The sequence below is a fragment of the Triticum aestivum genome, chromosome 3D (assembly GCF_018294505.1).
Source record: "Triticum aestivum cultivar Chinese Spring chromosome 3D, IWGSC CS RefSeq v2.1, whole genome shotgun sequence".
Taxonomy (NCBI): domain Eukaryota; kingdom Viridiplantae; phylum Streptophyta; class Magnoliopsida; order Poales; family Poaceae; genus Triticum; species Triticum aestivum.
The window spans coordinates 409,445,236-409,451,235 of record NC_057802.1 but is presented as its reverse complement, the minus strand read 5'-3'; positions in this window follow the sequence as shown (position 1 = coordinate 409,451,235).

Genomic DNA, 6,000 nt, shown 5'->3' with positions numbered 1-6,000 from the left:
CTAAGTGGGTGTGCATCCAACTTGCTTGCTCACGAAGACCTCGGGCATTTGGGGAAGCCCATCATTGGAATATACAAGCCAAGTTCTTATAATGAAATTTCCCACTAGTATATGAAAGTGACAAAATGAGAGACTCTCTATTATGAAGATCACGGTGCTACTTTGAAGCACAAGTGTGGTAAAAGGATAGTAACATTGTCCCTTCTCTCTTTTTCTCTCATCATTTTTTTGGCCTTTTCTCTTTTTTTATGGCCTATTTTTTTATTTAGTCCGGAGTCTCATCCCGACTTGTGGGGGAATCATAGTCTCCATCATCCTTTCCTCACTTGGGACAATGCTCTAATAATGATGATCATCACACTTTTATTTACTTACAACTCATGAATTACAACTCAATACTTAGAGCAAAATATGACTCAATATGAATGCCTTCGGCGGTGTACCGGGATATGCAATGAATCAAGAGCGACATGTATGAAAGAATTATGAATGGTGGCTTTGCCACAAATACAATGTCAACTACATGATCATGCAAAGCAATATGGCAATGATGGAGTATGTCATGATAAATGAAATGGTGGAAAGTTGCATGGCAATATATCTCGGAATGGCTATGGAAATGCCATGATAGGTAGGTATGGTGGCTGTTTGAGGAAGATATAAGGAGGTTTATGTGTGAAAGAGCGTATCATATCACGGGGTTTGGATGCACCGGCGAAGTTTTCACCAACTCTCAAGGTGAGAAAGGGCAATGCGCGGTACCGAAGAGGCTAGTGTGCGTATAATCCATGCACTCACATTAGTCATAAAGAACTCATATACTTATTGCAAAAATTTATTAGCCCTCGAAGCAAAGTACTACTACGCATGCTCCTAGGGGAAGGGTTGGTAGGAGTTAACCATCGCGCGATCCAGACCGCCACACAAAGGAAGACAATCAACAAATACTTCATGCTCTGACTTCGTTACATAACGGTTCACCATACGTGCATGCTACGGGAATCACAAACTCCAACACATGTATTTTTCAATTCCACAATTACTCAATTAGCACAACTATGATATTACTATCTTTATATCTCAAAACAATTATCAAGCATCAAATTTCTCATGATATTAGTTAAAGCAAATTGCCATGCTATTTTAAGACTCTCAAAATAATATAAGTGAAGCATGAGAGATCAATTGTTTCTATAAAACAAATCCACCACCGTGCTCTAAAAGATATAAGTGAAGCACTAGAGCAAAACTATTTAGCTCAAAAAATATAAGTGAAGCACATAGAGTATTCTAATAAATTCCGAATCAAGTGTGACTCTCTCAAAAGGTGTGTACAGCAAGGATGATTGTGGTAAACTAAAAAGCAAAGACTCAAATAATGCAAGACGCTCCAAGCAAAACACATATCATGTGGTGAATAAAAATATAGCTCCAAGTAAAGTTACCAATGGAAGTACACGAAAGAGGGGATGCCTTCCGGGGCATCCCCAAGCTTTGGCTTTTTGGTGTCCTTAGATTATCTTGGGGTGCCGTGGGCATCCCCAAGCTTAGGCTCTTGCCACTCCTTGTTCCATAATCCATCAAATCTTTGACCCAAAACTTGAAAACTTCACAACACAAAACTCAGCAGAAAATCTCGTAAGCTCCGTTAGCGAAACAAAACAAAAGACCACTTCAAGGTACTGTAATGAACTCCTTATTTATTTATATTGGTGTTAAACCTACTGTATTCCAAATTCTCTATGGTTTATAAACTATTTTACTAGCCATAGATTCATCAAAATAAGCAAACAACACACGAAAAACAGAATCTGTCAAAAACAGAACAGTCTGTAGTAATCTATAACTAACCCAAACTTATGGAACTCCAAAAATGCAGAAAAAATAGGACTACCTAGACAATTTGTTTATTGATCAGAAGCAATTGGAATCAATATTTTATCACGTTCTGGTGATTTTTAACAATTATTTTCGTGAACAGAAAGTTTCTGGAATTTTCTGCAAGATCAAATAACTATCATCCAAGAAGATCCTATAGGTTTAACTTGGCACAAACACTAACTAAAACATAAAAACACATCTAACCAGAGGCTAGATCAAAGATTTATTCCTAAACAGAAGCAAAAAACAAAAAACAAAAAATATAAATTGGGTTGCCTCCCAACAAGCGCTATCGTTTAACGCCCCTAGCTAGGCATAAAAGCAAGGATAGATCTAGGTAGTGCCATAGTAATAGGATAGATCATTAAAACTCATTTCATATTCTCTACGTTCAGCAGGAAGTTTCCTTTGAGGCAAGCAAAAGTAATCAAAAGGGCTAAATTTAATGGGACAAAAGTCCCCAAGATCAATTTTAGGAGGTATAGGTTCCTCCTTTGGCCCTTCGTATTGCACAACCAATTCATCATTATAAGCATTCTTTTGACAGAACCTTGTGATCCTACACTCGAGAGAATATCCTAGCTCATTATTGCTGGAATTTTGTCTATTTTGGGCCTAGCCCAATAGCAGTTTCAGAAATTCTTAATAAATCCTAGAGGCCCACGCAGCCCATTCGTGCAAGGCAAGAGGTGGTACTAAAGTTTAGTCCCACATTGCTAGTTTAGAGGGAGTTGGACCTCTTTATAAGCGAGGTTCTTTCCCCACTTGTATGAGCATGAGAACAAGAGGGACATCCACGCGCGCTCCTCCTCCGCTGCCCGCCACGCCTCGTCACGACGCGCCGCGCCGCGGGTTGCGGGAATGAGCCGAGCCGATGTCTAAATTTTTGCCACACACTATGGGTATACGAAAGGTCACACGGAAGCTGAAAAGATTTTTGCGAAAGTGGAGTTCGAATGCGAACGGTGCAGCCCTTCGGCTGCTGGCTGTTTGCTTCATCTTCATCTCTTCGTTTCGCCTCCCGTCGCTGCCCTCTCTCCTCCTTCTCTTGCGCCTATAAAAGGGAGGTCGTTCCTCCCAGAGAGACGCACCAGAACTACTCCTTCCATTGCCATCGGTTCCATCTCTGAGCTGCTGCTGTCTTCCTCATCCCGGCTTGCGGCGTGCACCGCACGTCGGGACAGTAGGCCTCCGAAATAGCACCTTTTGAGTCCTGTGCGGGAGAAGGGTGATGAGGTTTTTGGGGAGCGCTCAGCGCGACTACTGGCTGCTTCATCACGGATGATCCGGTCGCTGACGACTACTTCCCCGATGATGACTTCTTCCCCGACGTCCACGACCTCGTCGACGACATGGCAGGCGAGGACACCGACCCCAAGTCCAGCGCTTCTGCTGCTACTGTCCCGTACGTGTTCTTCTCCTTTCTATTAGAGGTGCTTCTACAGTTCCTTGTTCTAGTATTTGCCCTAGATATGTTAGACTCTATTTCATATATGCAACTTGCTATATTGTCTGCTCTAGATATGTTTAGTTACAGTTCATATATGAAGATGCTGTTTACCTTCTCTTTGTCAAATCACATGGCTTGTTTTATCTCTACTATTCTGGTCATGCTTTATCTACTATTTTTGTTAATAAAATCATTCGGTAAATTGCTCATATTTCCAACAATCCAAAAACCTTATTATAGGCAATTTACCCCGAGTGGTTTTGCTGCTTCCATGAGACCTCCTATGTTTGAGGGTATCCACTATAAGAGGTGGCGCGTGAGAGCAGTCTTATGGTTTCAAACCATGAGTTGCTATGACGCCACTCTCGGCAAACCTGAAGGAGAGCTTGATGCTCAAAAGGCACAAGCTTTTCAGAAAATGGATACTCTGTTTAAGGCTGCTCTCTTGAGTGTTCTTGGTGAGAACATAGTTGATGCTTATGCGTCAATTGATAATGGAAAAGATATGTGGGATGCACTCGAGGCCAAGTTTGGGGTCTCGGATGCTGGCACTGAGCTATACATCATGGAGCAATTCTATGATTACAGGATGACTGAAGGGCGCTCCGTGGTTGAGCAAGCTCATGAGATACAGTCATTTGCTAGAGAACTTGAGCACTTCAGTTGTATGCTACCGGACAAGTTTGTTGCCGGAGGTATCATCACTAAGCTTCCTCCTTCGTGGAGGAACTTTGCTACCTTACTGAAGCATAAGAGACATGAGTTTTCCATCCCGGATCTCATTGGCACTCTTGATGTGGAAGAAAAGGCGAGAGCAAAGGATACACATGCTCGAGGTATTGAGGGAGGATCTAGTGCCAATCTGGTACAAAAGAAGAACTTCCAGCCCCACAGTGGTAACCTATTCTTTGTGATCGGAGATCCCGTGAATTAGATGTGGAAGACAATCTGTTGGTCAACTGAGAGGAGAGTATCCTTACTATTCACAATACCACTCCATTTGATGCAATACTCTCCTAATCTGCATGGCTGGTTGATGTATATCTTAATGTGTTCTAAATGGCTCATTTAAGCAGAGATGTTATCCTGCAGAACATCTTCTGAAGAACACACCTATATGAGTCTGATTGTCAAACGTCGAATTCTATGACAGTAGGGTTCTCTCTAGTAAACTCATGAAAGGTCAAGGAGTATGACGCATAAGCTCCACCTGCGGGGTAGACCCACGGTAGCCACGTATCGGTCAAGGCTTTATGTGAAGCTAGATTCGCAGAAAACTTGCAGTTCAAGGCCCAGTCCACTGTTCAAGTTGCTTACTAGTGTAGCATAGAGTTCTAGGTGGAAGTTCAACTTAACAGTCTCCACTGCAGTACCGGTATATAAAACAGTGTTTTGGAACCAAAGGCAATTTTTGTGTGCCTCTGGGATCTGGTGGGGGATTGCTGGAATTTTGTCTATTTTGGGCCAAGCCCAATAGCAGTTTCAGAAATTCTTAATAAATCCTAGAGGCCCACGCAGCCCATTCGTGCAAGGCAAGAGGTGGTACTAAAGTTTAGTCCCACATTGCTAGTTTAGAGGGAGTTGGACGTCTTTATAAGGGAGGTTCTTTCCCCACTTGTATGAGCATGAGAACAAGAGGGACATCCACGCGCGCTCCTCCTCCGCCGCCCGCCTCGCCACGCCACGCCTCGTCACGACGTGCCACGCCGCGGGCTGCGGGAATGAGCCGAGCCGATGTCTAAATTTTTGCCACGCACTACGGGTAAACGAAAGGTCACACGGAAGCTGAAAAGATTTTTGTGAAAGTGGAGTTCGAATGCGAACGGTGCAGCCCTTCGGCTGCTGGCTGTTTGCTTCATCTTCGTCTCTTCATTGCGAATCCCGTCGATGCCCTCTCGCCTCCTTCTCTTGCGCCTATAGAAGGGAGGTCCCTCCTCCCAGTGAGACGCACCAGAACTACTCCTTCTCTCGCCATCGGTTCCATCTCTGAGCTGCTGCGGTCTTCCTCATCCCGGCTTGCGGCGTGCACCGCACGTCGGGACAGTAGGCCTCCGAAACCGCACCTTTTGAGTCACGTACGGGAGAAGGGTGATATGGTTTTTGGGGAGCGCTCAGCGCGACTACTGGCTGCTTCATCACGGACGATCCGGTCGCTGACGACTACTTCCCCGACGACGACTTCTTCCCCGGCGTCCACGACCTCCTCGACGACATGGCAGGCGAGGACATCGACCCCAAGTCCAGCGCTTCTGCTGCTGCTGTCCCGTACGTGTTCTTCTCCTTTCTATTAGAGGTCCTGCTACAGTTCCTTGTTCTAGTATTTTCCCTAGATATGTTAGACTATTTCATATATGCAACTTGCTATATTGTCTGCTCTAGATATGTTTAGTTATAGTTCATATATGAAGATGTTGTTTTACCTTCTCTTTGTCAAATCGCATGGCTTGTTTTATCTCTACTATTCTGGTCATGCTTTATCTAGTATTTCTGTTAATAAAATCATTCGGTAAATTGCTCATATTTCCAACAATCCAAAAACCTTATTATAGGCAATTTACCCCGAGTGGTTTTGCTGCTTCCATGAGACCTCCTATGTTTGAGGGTATCCACTATAAGAGGTGGCGCGTGAGAGCAGTCTTATGGTTTCAAACCATGAGTTGCTATGACGC